Source organism: Ascaphus truei, chromosome 4 (assembly GCF_040206685.1).
Source record: "Ascaphus truei isolate aAscTru1 chromosome 4, aAscTru1.hap1, whole genome shotgun sequence".
Taxonomy (NCBI): domain Eukaryota; kingdom Metazoa; phylum Chordata; class Amphibia; order Anura; family Ascaphidae; genus Ascaphus; species Ascaphus truei.
In genome coordinates this window covers 184,436,345-184,456,013 of record NC_134486.1, presented here as the reverse complement: position 1 = coordinate 184,456,013, position 19,669 = coordinate 184,436,345, and positions in this window count along the sequence as shown.

The following is a 19,669-nucleotide window of genomic DNA, read 5'->3' as shown; positions in this document are numbered from 1 at the left end:
GAGAGAGACTGACAGACTAACTGACTGACTGAGAGAGTGACTGACTGACTGACTGAATGAGAGAAAGACTGACTGACTGACTGAATGAGAGAAAGACTGACTGACTGAGAGAGAGACTGACAGACTGACTGACTGACTGACTGAGAGAGGCTGACTGAGAGAGACTGACTGACTGACTGACTGAGAGAGAGACTGACTAACTGACTGAGAGAGAGACTGACTGACTGACTGAGAGAGAGACTGACTGAGAGAGAGACTGACTGACTGAGAGAGAGACTGACTGAATGGGAGAGAGAGAGACTGACTGACTGACTGTCTGAGAGAGTGACAAACTGACTAGAGAGAGACTGACTGACTGACTGACTTAGAGAGAGACTGACTGACTGACGGAGAGACTGACTGACTGACTGAGAGAGTGACTGATTGACTGACTGACTGAGAGAGTGACTGACTGACTGAGAGAGAGACTGCACACAATACTCTGAAGTGAGGAGTGCCCACCTAGAGAAACTCACTGCTGTTATCCAGAACTTTAATAATACAGAAGAGAACCAAAAAATAGCGATCCTCCTGGGAGAAGATGAAACCACAGCAGAACTAGCTGCACACTATATCAGCACCTGCCACAAGCTGAGAGACGTACATTAACCCCCACACCCCTGAGTGAAACTGTTACTCATATACCCTGCAATCATTATACCCTATCCCTTGTATTCGTGTAATTATTGTCCCCCACCCCCTATTATTCACGCTATGGCAATACTGAAATGTTCTTTCGTCATGCCAATAAAGCTGATTTGATTTGATTTGATTTGATTTGACTGACTGACTGACTGAATGAGAGAAAGACTGACTGACTGAGAGAGAGACTGACAGACTGACTGAATGAGAGATAGACTGACTGACTGAGAGAGAGACTGACAGACTGACTGACTGACTGACTGAGAGAGACTGACTGAGAGAGACTGACTGACTGACTGAGAGAGAGACTGACTAACTGACTGAGAGACTGACTGACAGACTGAGAGAGAGACTGACTGAGAGAGAGAATGACTGACTGAGAGAGAGACTGACTGACTGAGAGAGAGAGACTGACTGACTGTCTGAGAGAGTGACTGACTGACTAGAGAGAGACTGACTGACTGACTGACTGACTGAGAGAGAGACTGACTGACTGAGAGAGAGAGACTGACTGACTGTCTGAGAGAGTGACTGACTGACTAGAGAGAGACTGACTGACTGACTGACTGACTGAGAGAGAGACTGACTGACTGACGGAGAGACTGACTGACTGACTGAGAGAGTGACTGATTGACTGACTGACTGAGAGAGAGACTGACTGACTGAGAGAGAGACTGACTGACTGAGAGAGAGACTAACTGAGAGAGAGACTGACTGACTGAGAGAGAGACTGACTGAGAGACTGACTGACTGACTGACTGAGAGAGAGACAGACTGACTGACTGACTGAGAGAGAGACTGACTTACTGACTGAGAGAGTGACTGACTGACTGATAGAGACTGACTGACTGACTGACTGACTGACTGAGAGAGAGACTGACTGACTGAGAGAGAGACTGCCTGACTGACTGAGAGACTGACTGAGAGAGTGACTGATTGACTGACTGACTGACTGAGAGAGAGACTGACTGACTGAGAGAGAGACTGACTGACTGACTGAGAGAGAGAGACTGACTGACTGACTGAGAGAGAGACTGAGTGACTGACTGACTGACTGACTGAGAGAGAGACTGACTGACTGAGAGAGTGACTGACTGACTGAGAGAGAACGACTGACTGACTGACTGTCTGAGAGAGAGAGACTGACTGACTGAGAGACTGACTGACTTACTGACTGAGAGAGTGACTGATTGACTGAATGACTGAGAGAGAGACTAACTGACTGAGAGAGAGACTGACTGACTAACTGACTGACTGACTGAGAGAGAGACTGACTGACTGACTGAGAGAGAGACTGACTGACTGACTGACTGAGAGAGATTCTGACTGACTGACTGAATGAGAGAGAGACTGACTGACTGAGAGAGAGACTGACTGACTGAATGAGAGAGAGACTGACTAACTGAGAGAGAGACTGACTGACTGACTGAGAGAGAGAGAGTGACGGACTGAGAGAGAGACTGACTGACTAACTGAGAGAGAGACTGACTGACTAAATGAGTGAGAGACTGACTGACTGACTGACTGAGAGAGACTGACTGACTGACTGACTGAGAGAGAGACTGACTGACTGACTGAATGAGAGAGAGACTGACTGACTGAGAGAGAGACTGACTGAGAGAGAGTCTGACTGACTGAGAGAGAGACTGACTGACTGTCTGAGAGAGTGACTGACTGACTAGAGAGAGACTGACTGACTGACTGAGAGAGAGACTGACTGACTGACTGAGAGAGAGACTGAATGACTGACTGAGAGAGAGACTGACTGACTGAGAGAGAGACTGACTGACTGAATGAGAGAGAGACTGACTGATTGACTGTCTGACTGAGAGAGAGACTGACTGACTGACTGAGAGAGAGACTTACTGACTGAATGAGAGAGAGACTGAATGACTGACTGACTGAGAGAGAGACTGACAGACTAACTGACTGACTGAGAGAGAGACTGACTGACTGAGAGAGAGACTGACTGACTGACTGAGAGAGAGACTGACTGAGAGAGAGACTGACTGACTGAGAGAGAGACTGACTGACTGACTGACTGAGAGAGAGACTGACTGACTGACTGAGAGAGAGACTGACTGACTGACTGAGAGAGAAACTGACTGACTAAATGAGTGAGAGACTGACTGACTGACTGAGAGAGAGACTGACTGACTGACGGAGAGACTGACTGACTGACTGAGAGAGTGACTGATTGACTGACTGAGAGAGATACTGACTGACTGAGAGAGAGACTGACTGAGAGAGAGACTGACTGACTGACTGAGAGAGACTGACTGACTGACTGTCTGAGAGAGTGACTGACTGAGAGAGAGACTGACTGACTGACTGAGAGAGACTGACTGATTGACTGTCTGACTTAGAGAGAGACTGACTGACTGAGAGAGAGACTGACTGACTGAGAGAGAGACTGACTGACTGACTGAGAGACTGACTGAGAGAGTGACTGATTGATTGACTGACAGAGAGAGACTGACTGACTGACTGAGAGAGAGACTGTCTGACTGAGAGAGAGACTGACTGACTGACTGAGAGAGAGAGACTGACTGACTGACTGAGAGAGACTGACTGAGAGAGACTGACTGACTGACTGAGAGAGAGACTGACTGACTGACTGAGAGAGAGACTGACTGATTGACTGTCTGACTTAGAGAGAGACTGACTGACTGAGAGAGAGACTGACTGACTGAGAGAGAGACTGACTGACTGACTGAGAGACTGACTGAGAGTGACTGATTGATTGACTGACTAAGAGAGAGACTGACTGACTGACTGACTGAGAGAGAGACTGTCTGACTGAGAGAGAGACTGACTGACTGACTGACTGACTGACTGAGAGAGAGAGACTGACTGACTGACTGACTGAGAGAGAGACTGACTGACTGACTGAGAGAGAGACTGACTGACTGAGAGAGTGACTGACTGACTGAGAGAGAACGACTGACTGACTGACTGACTGAGAGAGAGAGACTGAATGACTGAGAGAGAGACTGACTGACTGAGAGACTGACTGACTTACTGACTGAGAGAGTGACTGATTGACTGACTGACTGAGAGAGAGACTGACTGAGAGAGAGACTAACTGAATAACTGACTGACTGACTGATAGAGAGACTGACAGACTGACTGACTGAGAGAGAGACTGACTGACTGACTGAGAGAGAGGCTGACTGACTGACTGAATGAGAGAGAGACTGACTGGCTGACTGACTAAGAGAGAGACTGACTGACTGACTGACTGAATGAGAGAGAGACTGACTGACTGAGAGAGAGACTGACTGACTGACTGAGAGAGAGACTGACTGAATGACTGACTGAGAGAGAGACTGACTGACTGACTGAGAGAGAGACTGACTGACTAAATGAGTGAGAGACTGACTGACTGACTGACTGACTGACTGAGAGAGACTGACTGACTGACTGACTGACTGAGAGAGAGACTGACTGACTGACTGAATGAGAGAGAGACTGACTGACTGAGAGAGAGACTGACTGAGAGAGAGACTGACTGACTGAGAGAGAGACTGACTGACTGTCTGAGAGAGTGACTGACTGACTAGAGAGAGACTAACTGACTGAGAGAGAGACTGACTGACTGACTGTCTGAGAGAGTGACTGACTGACTAGAGAGAGACACTGAATGACTGAATGAGAGAGAGACTGACTGATTGACTGAGAGAGAGACTGACTGATTGACTGTCTGACTTAGAGAGAGACTGACTGACTGAGAGAGAGACTGACAGACTAACTGACTGACTGAGAGAGTGACTGACTGACTGACTGAATGAGAGAAAGACTGACTGACTGAGAGAGAGACTGACAGACTGACTGACTGACTGACTGAGAGAGACTGACTGAGAGAGACTGACTGACTGACTGAGAGAGAGACTGACTAACTGACTGAGAGAGAGACTGACTGACTGACTGAGAGAGAGACTGACTGAGAGAGAGACTGACTGACTGAGAGAGAGACTGACTGAATGGGAGAGAGAGAGACTGACTGACTGACTGTCTGAGAGAGTGACAAACTGACTAGAGAGAGACTGACTGACTGACTGACTTAGAGAGAGACTGACTGACTGACGGAGAGACTGACTGACTGACTGAGAGAGTGACTGATTGACTGACTGACTGAGAGAGAGACTGACTGACTGAAAGAGAGACTGCACACAAAACTCTGAAGTGAGGAGTGCCCACCTAGAGAAACTCACTGCTGTTATCCAGAACTTTAATAATACAGAAGAGAACCAAAAAATAGCGATCCTCCTGGGAGAAGATGAAACCACAGCAGAACTAGCTGCACACTATATCAGCACCTGCCACGAGCTGAGAGACGTACATTAACCCCCACACCCCTGAGTGAAACTGTTACCCATATACAATGCAATCATTATACCCTATCCCTTGTATTCGTGTAATTATTGTCCCCCACCCCCTATTATTCACGCTTTGGCAATACTGAAATATTCTTTCGTCATGCCAATAAAGCTGATTTGATTTGATTTGATTTGATTTGACTGACTGACTGACTGAATGAGAGAAAGACTGACTGACTGAGAGAGAGACTGACAGACTGACTGAATGAGAGATAGACTGACTGACTGAGAGAGAGACTGACAGACTGACTGACTGACTGACTGAGAGAGACTGACTGAGAGAGACTGACTGACTGACTGAGAGAGAGACTGACTAACTGACTGAGAGACTGACTGACTGACTGAGAGAGAGACTGACTGAGAGAGAGAATGACTGACTGAGAGAGAGACTGACTGACTGAGAGAGAGAGACTGACTGACTGTCTGAGAGAGTGACTGACTGACTAGAGAGAGACTGACTGACTGACTGACTGACTGAGAGAGAGACTGACTGACTGATGGAGAGAATGACTGACTGACTGAGAGAGTGACTGATTGACTGACTGACTGAGAGAGAGACTGACTGACTGAGAGAGAGACTGACTGACTGAGAGAGAGACTAACTGAGAGAGAGACTGACTGACTGAGAGAGAGACTGACTGAGAGACTGACTGACTGACTGACTGAGAGAGAGACAGACTGACTGACTGACTGAGAGAGAGACTGACTTACTGACTGAGAGAGTGACTGACTGACTGATAGAGACTGACTGACTGACTGACTGACTGACTGAGAGAGAGACTGACTGACTGAGAGAGAGACTGCCTGACTGACTGAGAGACTGACTGAGAGAGTGACTGATTGACTGACTGACTGACTGAGAGAGAGACTGACTGACTGAGAGAGAGACTGACTGACTGACTGAGAGAGAGAGAGACTGACTGACTGACTGAGAGAGAGACTGACTGACTGACTGACTGACTGACTGACTGACTGAGAGAGAGACTGACTGACTGAGAGAGTGACTGACTGACTGAGAGAGAACGACTGACTGACTGTCTGAGAGAGAGAGACTGACTGACTGAGAGAGAGACTGACTGACTGAGAGACTGACTGACTTACTGACTGAGAGAGTGACTGATTGACTGAATGACTGAGAGAGAGACTGACTGACTGAGAGAGAGACTGACTGACTAACTGACTGACTGACTGAGAGAGAGACTGACTGACTGACTGAGAGAGAGACTGACTGACTGACTGAGAGAGATTCTGACTGACTGACTGAATGAGAGAGAGACTGACTGACTGAGAGAGAGACTGACTGACTGAATGAGAGAGAGACTGACTAACTGAGAGAGAGACTGACTGACTGACTGAGAGAGAGACTGACGGACTGAGAGAGAGACTGACTGACTGACTGAGAATGAGACTGACTGACTAAATGAGTGAGAGACTGACTGACTGACTGACTGAGAGAGACTGACTGACTGACTGACTGAGAGAGAGACTGACTGACTGACTGAATGAGAGAGAGACTGACTGACTGAGAGAGAGACTGACTGAGAGAGAGAGAGACTGCACACAAAACTCTGAAGTGAGGAGTGCCCACCTAGAGAAACTCACTGCTGTTATCCAGAACTTTAATAATACAGAAGAGAACCAAAAAATAGCGATCCTCCTGTGAGAAGATGAAACCACAGCAGAACTAGCTGCACACTATATCAGCACCTGCCACAAGCTGAGAGACGTACATTAACCCCCACACCCCTGAGTGAAACTGTTACCCATATACCCTGCAATCATTATACCCTATCCCTTGTATTCGTGTAATTATTGTCCCCCACCCCCTATTATTCACGCTATGGCAATACTGAAATGTTCTTTCGTCATGCCAATAAAGCTGATTTGATTTGATTTGATTTGACTGACTGACTGACTGAATGAGAGAGAGACTGACTGACTGAGAGAGAGACTGACTGACTGAATGAGAGAAAGACTGACTGACTGAGAGAGAGACTGACAGACTGACTGAATGAGAGATAGACTGACTGACTGAGAGAGAGACTGACAGACTGACTGACTGACTGACTGACTGAGAGAGACTGACTGAGAGAGACTGACTGACTGACTGAGAGAGAGACTGACTAACTGACTGAGAGACTGATTGACTGACTGAGAGAGAGACTGACTGAGAGAGAGAATGACTGACTGAGAGAGAGACTGACTGACTGAGAGAGAGAGACTGACTGACAGTCTGAGAGAGTGACTGACTGACTAGATAGAGACTGACTGACTGACTGACTGACTGAGAGAGAGACTGACTGACTGACGGAGAGACTGACTGACTGACTGAGAGAGTGACTGATTGACTGACTGACTGAGAGAGAGACTGACTGACTGAGAGAGAGACTGACTGACTGAGAGAGAGACTAACTGAGAGAGAGACTGACTGACTGAGAGAGAGACTGACTGAGAGACTGACTGACTGACTGACTGACTGAGAGAGAGACAGACTGACTGACTGAGAGAGAGACTGACTTACTGACTGAGAGAGTGACTGACTGACTGATAGAGACTGACTGACTGACTGACTGACTGAGAGAGAGACTGACTGACTGAGAGAGAGACTGCCTGACTGACTGAGAGACTGACTGAGAGAGTGACTGATTGACTGACTGACTGACTGAGAGAGAGACTGACTGACTGAGAGAGAGACTGACTGACTGACTGAGAGAGAGAGAGAGACTGACTGACTGACTGAGAGAGAGAGAGACTGACTGACTGACTGAGAGACTGACAGACTGAGAGAGACTGACTGACTGAGAGAGTGACTGACTGACTGAGAGAGAACGACTGACTGACTGACTGTCTGAGAGAGAGAGACTGACTGACTGAGAGAGAGACTGACTGACTGAGAGACTGACTGACTTACTGACTGAGAGAGTGACTGATTGACTGAATGACTGAGAGAGAGACTGACTGACTGAGAGAGAGACTGACTGACTAACTGACTGACTGACTGAGAGAGAGAGACTGACTGACTGACTGAGAGAGAGACTGACTGACTGACTGAGAGAGATTCTGACTGACTGACTGAATGAGAGAGAGACTGACTGACTGAGAGAGAGACTGACTGACTGAATGAGAGAGAGACTGACTAACTGAGAGAGAGACTGACTGACTGACTGAGAGAGAGACTGACGGACTGAGAGAGAGACTGACTGACTGACTGAGAGAGAGACTGACTGACTAAATGAGTGAGAGACTGACTGACTGACTGACTGAGATAGACTGACTGACTGACTGACTGAGAGAGAGAGAGACTGACTGACTGACTGAATGAGAGAGAGACTGACTGACTGAGAGAGAGACTGACTGACTAAATGAGTGAGAGACTGACTGACTGACTGAGAGAGAGACTGACTGACTGACGGAGAGACTGACTGACTGACGGAGAGAGTGACTGATTGACTGACTGAGAGAGATACTGACTGACTGAGAGAGAGACTGACTGTCTGAGAGACTGACTGACTGACTGAGAGAGACTGACTGACTGACTGTCTGAGAGAGTGACTGACTGACTGACTGACTGAGAGAGAGACTGACTGACTGACTGAGAGAGAGACAGACTGACTGACTGACTGAGAGAGAGACTGCACACAATACTCTGAAGTGAGGAGTGCCCACCTAGAGAAACTCTCTGCTGTTATCCAGATCTTTAATAATACAGAAGAGAACCAAAAAATAGCGATCCTCCTGGGAGAAGATGAAACCACAGCAGAACTAGCTGCACACTATATCAGCACCTGCCACAAGCTGAGAGACGTATATTAACCCCCACACCCCTGAGTGAAACTGTTACCCATATACCCTGCAATCATTATACCCTATCCCTTGTATTCGTGTAATTATTGTCCCCCACCCCCTATTATTCACGCTATGGCAATACTGAAATGTTCTTTCGTCATGCCAATAAAGCTGATTTGATTTGATTTGATTTGACTGACTGACTGACTGAATGAGAGAAAGACTGACTGACTGAGAGAGAGACTGACAGACTGACTGAATGAGAGATAGACTGACTGACTGAGAGAGAGACTGACAGACTGACTGACTGACTGACTGACTGAGAGAGACTGACTGAGAGAGACTGACTGACTGACTGAGAGAGAGACTGACTAACTGACTGAGAGACTGACTGACTGACTGAGAGAGAGACTGACTGAGAGAGAGAATGACTGACTGAGAGAGAGACTGACTGACTGAGAGAGAGAGACTGACTGACTGTCTGAGAGAGTGACTGACTGACTAGAGAGAGACTGACTGACTGACTGACTGACTGACTGAGAGAGAGACTGACTGACTGACGGAGAGACTGACTGACTGACTGAGAGAGTGACTGATTGACTGACTGACTGAGAGAGAGACTGACTGACTGAGAGAGAGACTGACTGACTGAGAGAGAGACTAACTGAGAGAGAGACTGACTGACTGAGAGAGAGACTGACTGAGAGACTGACTGACTGACTGACTGACTGAGAGAGAGACAGACTGACTGACTGACTGAGAGAGAGACTGACTTACTGACTGAGAGACTGACTGACTGACTGATAGAGACTGACTGACTGACTGACTGACTGACTGACTGACTGACTGAGAGAGAGACTGACTGACTGAGAGAGAGACTGCCTGACTGACTGAGAGACTGACTGAGAGAGTGACTGATTGACTGACTGACTGACTGAGAGAGAGACTGACTGACTGAGAGAGAGACTGACTGACTGACTGAGAGAGAGAGAGACTGACTGACTGACTGAGAGAGAGACTGACTGACTGACTGACTGACTGAGAGAGAGACTGACTGACTGAGAGAGTGACTGACTGACTGAGAGAGAACGACTGACTGACTGACTGTCTGAGAGAGAGAGACTGACTGACTGAGAGAGAGACTGACTGACTGAGAGACTGACTGACTTACTGACTGAGAGAGTGACTGATTGACTGAATGACTGAGAGAGAGACTGACTGACTGAGAGAGAGACTGACTGACTAACTGACTGACTGACTGAGAGAGAGACTGACTGACTGACTGAGAGAGAGACTGACTGACTGACTGACTGACTGAGAGAGATTCTGACTGACTGACTGAATGAGAGAGAGACTGACTGACTGAGAGAGAGACTGACTGACTGAATGAGAGAGAGACTGACTAACTGAGAGAGAGACTGACTGACTGAGAGAGAGACTGACGGACTGAGAGAGAGACTGACTGACTGACTGAGAGAGAGACTTACTGACTAAATGAGTGAGAGACTGACTGACTGACTGACTGAGAGAGACTGACTGACTGACTGACTGATAGAGAGACTGACTGACTGACTGAATGAGAGAGAGACTGACTGACTGAGAGAGACTGACTGAGAGAGTGACTGACTGAGAGAGAGACTGACTGACTGACTGAGAGAGAGACAGACTGACTGACTGACTGAGAGAGAGACTGCACACAATACTCTGAAGTGAGGAGTGCCCACCTAGAGAAACTCTCTGCTGTTATCCAGAACTTTAATAATACAGAAGAGAACCAAAAAATAGCGATCCTCCTGGGAGAAGATGAAACCACAGCAGAACTAGCTGCACACTATATCAGCACCTGCCACAAGCTGAGAGACGTACATTAACCCCCACACCCCTGAGTGAAACTGTTACCCATATACCCTGCAATCATTATACCCTATCCCTTGTATTCGTGTAATTATTGTCCCCCACCCCCTATTATTCACGCTTTGGCAATACTGAAATGTTCTTTCGTCATGCCAATAAAGCTGATTTGATTTGATTTGATTTGATTTGACTGACTGACTGACTGAATGAGAGAAAGACTGACTGACTGAGAGAGAGACTGACAGACTGACTGAATGAGAGAAAGACTGACTGACTGAGAGAGAGACTGACAGACTGACTGACTGACTGACTGAGAGAGACTGACTGAGAGAGACTGACTGACTGAGAGAGAGACTGACTAACTGACTGAGAGAGAGACTGACTGACTGAGAGAGAGACTGACTGAGAGAGAGAATGACTGACTGAGAGAGAGACTGACTGACTGAGAGAGAGAGACTGACTGACTGTCTGAGAGAGTGACTGACTGACTAGAGAGAGACTGACTTACTGAGAGAGAGACTGACTGACTGACTGAATGAGAGAGAGACTGACTGACTGAGAGAGAGACTGACTGAGAGAGAGACTGACTGACTGAGAGAGAGACTGACTGACTGTCTGAGAGAGTGACTGACTGACTAGAGAGAGACTGACTGACTGACTGAGAGAGAGACTGACTGACTGAGAGAGAGACTGACTGACTGAATGAGAGAGAGACTGACTGATTGACTGTCTGACTGAGAGAGAGACTGACTGACTGACTGACTGACTGAGAGAGAGACTTACTGACTGACTGAGAGAGAGACTTACTGACTGAATGAGAGAGAGACTGAATGACTGACTGACTGAGAGAGAGACTGACAGACTAACTGACTGACTGAGAGAGAGACTGACTGAGAGAGAGACTGACTGACTGAGAGAGAGACTGACTGACTGACTGAGAGAGAGACTGACTGACTGACTGAGAGAGAGACTGACTGATTGACTGAGAGAGAGACTGACTGACTAAATGAGTGAGAGACTGACTGACTGACTGAGAGAGAGACTGACTGACTGAAGGAGAGACTGACTGACTGACTGAGAGAGTGACTGATTGACTGACTGAGAGAGATACTGACTGACTGAGAGAGAGACTGACTGAGAGAGAGACTGACTGACTGACTGTCTGAGAGACTGACTGACTGACTGAGAGAGAGACTGACTGTCTGACTGTCTGAGAGAGTGACTGACTGACTAGAGAGAGACTGACTGACTGACTGAGAGAGAGACTGACTGACTGACTGACTGAGAGAGAGACTGACTGACTGAGAGAGAGACTGACTGACTGAATGAGAGAGAGACTGACTGACTGACTGACTGAGAGAGAGACTGACTGATTGACTGTCTGACTGAGAGAGAGACTTACTGACTGGCTGAGAGAGAGACTTACTGACTGAATGAGAGAGAAACTGACTGAGAGAGAGACTCACTGACTGAGAGAGAGACTGACTGACTGAGAGAGAGACTGACTGACTGAGAGAGAGACTGACTGACTGACTGAGAGAGAGACTGTCTGAGAGAGTGACTGACTAACTAGAGAGAGACTGACTGACTGACTGAGAGAGAGACTGACTGACTGACGGAGAGACTGACTGACTGACTGAGAGAGTGACTGATTGACTGACTGAGAGAGATACTGACTGACTGACTGACTGAGAGAGAGACTGACTGACTGACTGAGAGAGACTGACTGACTGACTGTCTGAGAGAGTGACTGACTGACTGACTGACTGACTGAGAGAGAGACTGACTGACTGACTGAGAGAGAGACAGACTGACTGACTGACTGAGAGAGAGACTGCACACAATACTCTGAAGTGAGGAGTGCCCACCTAGAGAAACTCTCTGCTGTTATCCAGAACTTTAATAATACAGAAGAGAACCAAAAAATAGCGATCCTCCTGGGAGAAGATGAAACCACAGCAGAACTAGCTGCACACTATATCAGCACCTGCCACAAGCTGAGAGACGTACATTAACCCCCACACCCCTGAGTGAAACTGTTACCCATATACCCTGCAATCATTATACCCTATCCCTTGTATTCGTGTAATTATTGTCCCCCACCCCCTATTATTCACGCTTTGGCAATACTGAAATGTTCTTTCGTCATGCCAATAAAGCTGATTTGATTTGATTTGATTTGACTGACTGACTGACTGAATGAGAGAAAGACTGACTGACTGAGAGAGAGACTGACAGACTGACTGAATGAGAGAAAGACTGACTGACTGAGAGAGAGACTGACAGACTGACTGACTGACTGACTGACTGAGAGAGACTGACTGAGAGAGACTGACTGACTGACTGAGAGAGAGACTGACTAACTGACTGAGAGAGACTGACTGACTGACTGAGAGAGAGACTGACTGACTGTCTGAGAGAGTGACTGACTGACTAGAGAGAGACTGACTGACTGACTGAGAGAGAGACTGACTGACTGACGGGAGACTGACTGACTGACTGAGAGAGTGACTGATTGACTGACTGACTGAGAGAGAGACTGACTTACTGAGAGAGAGACTGACTGACTGAGAGAGAGACTGACTGACTGTCTGAGAGAGTGACTGACTGACTAGAGAGAGACTGACTGACTGACTGAGAGAGAGACTGACTGACTGACGGAGAGACTGACTGACTGACTGAGAGAGTGACTGATTGACTGACTGACTGAGAGAGAGACTGACTTACTGAGAGAGAGACTGACTGACTGAGAGAGAGACTGACTGAGAGAGAGACTGACTGACTGAGAGAGAGACTGACTGAGAGAGAGACTGACTGACTGACTGACTGAGAGAGAGACAGACTGACTGACTGACTGAGAGAGAGACTGACTTACTGACTGAGAGAGTGACTGACTGACTGATAGAGACTGACTGACTGACTGAGAGAGAGACTGACTGACTGAGAGAGAGACTGCCTGACTGACTGAGAGACTGACTGAGAGAGTGACTGATTGACTGACTGACTGACTGAGAGAGAGACTGACTGACTGAGAGAGAGACTGACTGACTGACTGAGAGAGAGACTGACTGATTGACTGAGAGAGAGACTGACTGACTAAATGAGTGAGAGACTGACTGACTGACTGAGAGAGAGACTGACTGACTGAAGGAGAGACTGACTGACTGACTGAGAGAGTGACTGATTGACTGACTGAGAGAGATACTGACTGACTGAGAGAGAGACTGACTGAGAGAGAGACTGACTGACTGACTGTCTGAGAGACTGACTGACTGACTGAGAGAGAGACTGACTGTCTGACTGTCTGAGAGAGTGACTGACTGACTAGAGAGAGACTGACTGACTGACTGAGAGAGAGACTGACTGACTGACTGACTGAGAGAGAGACTGACTGACTGAGAGAGAGACTGACTGACTGAATGAGAGAGAGACTGACTGATTGACTGTCTGACTGAGAGAGAGACTGACTGACTGACTGACTGACTGAGAGAGAGACTTACTGACTGACTGAGAGAGAGACTTACTGACTGAATGAGAGAGAGACTGAATGACTGACTGACTGAGAGAGAGACTGACAGACTAACTGACTGACTGAGAGAGAGACTGACTGAGAGAGAGACTGACTGACTGAGAGAGAGACTGACTGACTGACTGAGAGAGAGACTGACTGACTGACTGAGAGAGAGACTGACTGATTGACTGAGAGAGAGACTGACTGACTAAATGAGTGAGAGACTGACTGACTGACTGAGAGAGAGACTGACTGACTGAAGGAGAGACTGACTGACTGACTGAGAGAGTGACTGATTGACTGACTGAGAGAGATACTGACTGACTGAGAGAGAGACTGACTGAGAGAGAGACTGACTGACTGACTGTCTGAGAGACTGACTGACTGACTGAGAGAGAGACTGACTGTCTGACTGTCTGAGAGAGTGACTGACTGACTAGAGAGAGACTGACTGACTGACTGAGAGAGAGACTGACTGACTGACTGACTGAGAGAGAGACTGACTGACTGAGAGAGAGACTGACTGACTGAATGAGAGAGAGACTGACTGACTGACTGACTGAGAGAGAGACTGACTGATTGACTGTCTGACTGAGAGAGAGACTTACTGACTGGCTGAGAGAGAGACTTACTGACTGAATGAGAGAGAAACTGACTGAGAGAGAGACTCACTGACTGAGAGAGAGACTGACTGACTGAGAGAGAGACTGACTGACTGAGAGAGAGACTGACTGACTGACTGAGAGAAAGACTGTCTGAGAGAGTGACTGACTAACTAGAGAGAGACTGACTGACTGACTGAGAGAGAGACTGACTGACTGACGGAGAGACTGACTGACTGACTGAGAGAGTGACTGATTGACTGACTGAGAGAGATACTGACTGACTGACTGACTGAGAGAGAGACTGACTGACTGACTGAGAGAGACTGACTGACTGACTGTCTGAGAGAGTGACTGACTGACTGACTGACTGACTGAGAGAGAGACTGACTGACTGACTGAGAGAGAGACAGACTGACTGACTGACTGAGAGAGAGACTGCACACAATACTCTGAAGTGAGGAGTGCCCACCTAGAGAAACTCTCTGCTGTTATCCAGAACTTTAATAATACAGAAGAGAACCAAAAAATAGCGATCCTCCTGGGAGAAGATGAAACCACAGCAGAACTAGCTGCACACTATATCAGCACCTGCCACAAGCTGAGAGACGTACATTAACCCCCACACCCCTGAGTGAAACTGTTACCCATATACCCTGCAATCATTATACCCTATCCCTTGTATTCGTGTAATTATTGTCCCCCACCCCCTATTATTCACGCTTTGGCAATACTGAAATGTTCTTTCGTCATGCCAATAAAGCTGATTTGATTTGATTTGATTTGACTGACTGACTGACTGAATGAGAGAAAGACTGACTGACTGAGAGAGAGACTGACAGACTGACTGAATGAGAGAAAGACTGACTGACTGAGAGAGAGACTGACAGACTGACTGACTGACTGACTGACTGAGAGAGACTGACTGAGAGAGACTGACTGACTGACTGAGAGAGAGACTGACTAACTGACTGAGAGAGACTGACTGACTGACTGAGAGAGAGACTGACTGACTGTCTGAGAGAGTGACTGACTGACTAGAGAGAGACTGACTGACTGACTGAGAGAGAGACTGACTGACTGACGGAGAGACTGACTGACTGACTGAGAGAGTGACTGATTGACTGACTGACTGAGAGAGAGACTGACTTACTGAGAGAGAGACTGACTGACTGAGAGAGAGACTGACTTACTGAGAGAGAGACTGACTGACTGAGAGAGAGACTGACTGACTGACTGAGAGAGAGACTGACTGACTGACGGAGAGACTGACTGACTGACTGAGAGAGTGACTGATTGACTGACTGACTGAGAGAGAGACTGACTTACTGAGAGAGAGACTGACTGACTGAGAGAGAGACTGACTGAGAGAGAGACTGACTGACTGAGAGAGAGACTGACTGAGAGAGAGACTGACTGACTGACTGACTGAGAGAGAGACAGACTGACTGACTGACTGAGAGAGAGACTGACTTACTGACTGAGAGAGTGACTGACTGACTGATAGAGACTGACTGACTGACTGACTGAGAGAGAGACTGACTGACTGAGAGAGAGACTGCCTGACTGACTGAGAGACTGACTGAGAGAGTGACTGATTGACTGACTGACTGACTGAGAGAGAGACTGACTGACTGAGAGAGAGACTGACTGACTGACTGAGAGAGAGACTGACTGATTGACTGAGAGAGAGACTGACTGACTAAATGAGTGAGAGACTGACTGACTGACTGAGAGAGAGACTGACTGACTGAAGGAGAGACTGACTGACTGACTGAGAGAGTGACTGATTGACTGACTGAGAGAGATACTGACTGACTGAGAGAGAGACTGACTGAGAGAGAGACTGACTGACTGACTGTCTGAGAGACTGACTGACTGACTGAGAGAGAGACTGACTGTCTGACTGTCTGAGAGAGTGACTGACTGACTAGAGAGAGACTGACTGACTGACTGAGAGAGAGACTGACTGACTGACTGACTGAGAGAGAGACTGACTGACTGAGAGAGAGACTGACTGACTGAATGAGAGAGAGACTGACTGACTGACTGACTGAGAGAGAGACTGACTGATTGACTGTCTGACTGAGAGAGAGACTTACTGACTGGCTGAGAGAGAGACTTACTGACTGAATGAGAGAGAAACTGACTGAGAGAGAGACTCACTGACTGAGAGAGAGACTGACTGACTGAGAGAGAGACTGACTGACTGAGAGAGAGACTGACTGACTGACTGTCTGAGAGAGTGACTGACTGACTGACTGACTGACTGAGAGAGAGACTGACTGACTGACTGAGAGAGAGACAGACTGACTGACTGACTGAGAGAGAGACTGCACACAATACTCTGAAGTGAGGAGTGCCCACCTAGAGAAACTCTCTGCTGTTATCCAGAACTTTAATAATACAGAAGAGAACCAAAAAATAGCGATCCTCCTGGGAGAAGATGAAACCACAGCAGAACTAGCTGCACACTATATCAGCACCTGCCACAAGCTGAGAGACGTACATTAACCCCCACACCCCTGAGTGAAACTGTTACCCATATACCCTGCAATCATTATACCCTATCCCTTGTATTCGTGTAATTATTGTCCCCCACCCCCTATTATTCACGCTTTGGCAATACTGAAATGTTCTTTCGTCATGCCAATAAAGCTGATTTGATTTGATTTGATTTGACTGACTGACTGACTGAATGAGAGAAAGACTGACTGACTGAGAGAGAGACTGACAGACTGACTGAATGAGAGAAAGACTGACTGACTGAGAGAGAGACTGACAGACTGACTGACTGACTGACTGACTGAGAGAGACTGACTGAGAGAGACTGACTGACTGACTGAGAGAGAGACTGACTAACTGACTGAGAGAGACTGACTGACTGACTGAGAGAGAGACTGACTGACTGTCTGAGAGAGTGACTGACTGACTAGAGAGAGACTGACTGACTGACTGAGAGAGAGACTGACTGACTGACGGAGAGACTGACTGACTGACTGAGAGAGTGACTGATTGACTGACTGACTGAGAGAGAGACTGACTTACTGAGAGAGAGACTGACTGACTGAGAGAGAGACTGACTGACTGTCTGAGAGAGTGACTGACTGACTAGAGAGAGACTGACTGACTGACTGAGAGAGAGACTGACTGACTGACGGAGAGACTGACTGACTGACTGAGAGAGTGACTGATTGACTGACTGACTGAGAGAGAGACTGACTTACTGAGAGAGAGACTGACTGACTGAGAGAGAGACTGACTGAGAGAGAGACTGACTGACTGAGAGAGAGACTGACTGAGAGAGAGACTGACTGACTGACTGACTGAGAGAGAGACAGACTGACTGACTGACTGAGAGAGAGACTGACTTACTGACTGAGAGAGTGACTGACTGACTGATAGAGACTGACTGACTGACTGACTGAGAGAGAGACTGACTGACTGAGAGAGAGACTGCCTGACTGACTGAGAGACTGACTGAGAGAGTGACTGATTGACTGACTGACTGACTGAGAGAGAGACTGACTGACTGAGAGAGAGACTGACTGACTGACTGACTGACTGAGAGAGAGAGAGACTGACTGACTGACTGAGAGAGAGACTGACTGACTGACTGAGAGAGAGACTGACTGACTGAGAGAGAGACTGACTGAGAGAGAGACTGACTGACTGACTGTCTGAGAGACTGACTGACTGACTGAGAGAGAGACTGACTGTCTGACTGTCTGAGAGAGTGACTGACTGACTAGAGAGAGACTGACTGACTGACTGAGAGAGAGACTGACTGACTGACTGACTGAGAGAGAGACTGACTGACTGAGAGAGAGACTGACTGACTGAATGAGAGAGAGACTGACTGACTGACTGAGAGAGAGACTGACTGATTGACTGTCTGACTGAGAGAGAGACTTACTGACTGGCTGAGAGAGAGACTTACTGACTGAATGAGAGAGAAACTGACTGAGAGAGAGACTCACTGACTGAGAGAGAGACTGACTGACTGAGAGAGAGACTGACTGACTGAGAGAGAGACTGACTGACTGACTGAGAGAGAGACTGTCTGAGAGAGTGACTGACTAACTAGAGAGAGACTGACTGACTGACTGAGAGAGAGACTGACTGACTGACGGAGAGACTGACTGACTGACTGAGAGAGTGACTGATTGACTGACTGAGAGAGATACTGACTGACTGACTGACTGAGAGAGAGACTGACTGACTGACTGAGAGAGACTGACTGACTGACTGTCTGAGAGAGTGACTGACTGACTGACTGACTGACTGAGAGAGAGACTGACTGACTGACTGAGAGAGAGACAGACTGACTGACTGACTGAGAGAGAGACTGCACACAATACTCTGAAGTGAGGAGTGCCCACCTAGAGAAACTCTCTGCTGTTATCCAGAACTTTAATAATACAGAAGAGAACCAAAAAATAGCGATCCTCCTGGGAGAAGATGAAACCACAGCAGAACTAGCTGCACACTATATCAGCACCTGCCACAAGCTGAGAGACGTACATTAACCCCCACACCCCTGAGTGAAACTGTTACCCATATACCCTGCAATCATTATACCCTATCCCTTGTATTCGTGTAATTATTGTCCCCCACCCCCTATTATTCACGCTTTGGCAATACTGAAATGTTCTTTCGTCATGCCAATAAAGCTGATTTGATTTGATTTGATTTGACTGACTGACTGACTGAATGAGAGAAAGACTGACTGACTGAGAGAGAGACTGACAGACTGACTGAATGAGAGAAAGACTGACTGACTGAGAGAGAGACTGACAGACTGACTGACTGACTGACTGACTGAGAGAGACTGACTGAGAGAGACTGACTGACTG